This window comes from Frankliniella occidentalis, unplaced genomic scaffold (genome assembly GCF_000697945.3).
Source record: "Frankliniella occidentalis isolate FOCC.00 unplaced genomic scaffold, Focc_3.1 Scaffold264, whole genome shotgun sequence".
Taxonomy (NCBI): Eukaryota; Metazoa; Arthropoda; class Insecta; order Thysanoptera; family Thripidae; genus Frankliniella; species Frankliniella occidentalis.
Window position 1 is genome coordinate 272339 of NW_026267390.1, and position 1509 is coordinate 273847.

The window sequence follows — 1509 nt, forward strand, 5'->3', positions numbered from 1 at the left end:
AATATGAGACTGCAGTCAATACTGAAAGACATGCATACGATGAGCAATAGGCCTCCAAAGTTGACGGTGCAGATCAGCCGAGAAGCAGATCCGCCTTTGATGACCGTCCCTTCCCAGATACGCCCGGGATGGCCGGGCCGGCGCAGATCCGCCAGTGTTGCGCGCCTCTTCACAGATACGCCACTTCTGCAGGCACACGTCAAAATGATGGAATTTACAAGTGACTTTAAGTGGATCTCACAACCTAAAACGGTGAAAACCGGCTGCCCGTCTACCCGTACTGACAAAGTTATCAAATGAGTAAAGTTTTTCAGGCAACACACACTGAAAAAAAATACTGTGGTGCTAAGGACAGGCGTGTTGCTGTGGCTTGTCGTACGTGGTTGACGTTAGACCAATGACAGAAGCCGGTAGACCAAGGACAGTATGTCGCTGCCCGAGACGCACGATGGTGCTTCCCCTGGCGGCAGGCAGTGCGTGGCTCCATGTTGTAAGATTGGCCAGCTTCCGCAGACGCCGTTAGATGGCATTCAACATTAGCTCTCGCTGATCACTTTCGTCGTGGTCTCCATTACGTGTCTTGCTCAGACGCCTCACTTTCAGAAGCCTCTGTCGCGCGCTCACCCTTGACGGGCAAGAGTGCACGTGTGGCTCAATTTTTGGCGCTTGGTGACAAATCGTCGTCCACTGACAACCTGTCAGGGAGTGCCCAACTTGCGCTGGCTCCCGCCAATGCATCTTTTGGATGCCGCCATCACAATTAAATGCTAATATTATTCTGGATCTCTGATACTAAATATTAAATTAAAATATTACATAACACTGTACTGAAATCAACGACAAGTGCGAAAGCACGTCCGTATTTCAACTAACAACAAGAATGGCTCACCCCAAAGACACATGTCACTGCCGCAGTGACGTCCGGTCTATAGACCCAACGACATAGCCCAAGAACAGGCTCCAAAAACGCATGTTCTTGAAGCCGATCCAAGAGCAAAATGTTCTTGGGGGTGTTACAGCTGTCCTTAGCACCACAGTATTTTTTTTTCAGTGCGTGACACGTTTAATCGACAGGAAGAGAAAAATCGTTAAAAGCTAACAAGGCGTCGATTCTACAAGCGAAAGACATGAAATGACATCCTGTGCTGGGAATCACCCGCCTATGAGGTGGCTGAGAAAAACAATACTAAAATGCCCAAAGGCTGGAGTGACAAGAAATCTGCAGGAGTTGATTGGTACCTGAAATTTATGAAAAGGCATCCCGAACTCATTGCAACGAAGCCTGAACAATGTAGCGTTGCTAGAGCAGCGGCATTTAACCCAATTAACATTTCCAATTATTTTAATAAGCTTGATGGTTTTCTCCAGCGACATCCCAATTTTATAAATGGAACCAGAGTATTTAATTTAGACGAGAAGAGGGTGTCTACTGTGGGAGTTCTTAAAGAGAAAATTATTTCACCAAAAGGAGTCAAGCAAGTTCACCAAGCCACCAAGCTAAGGGACAAG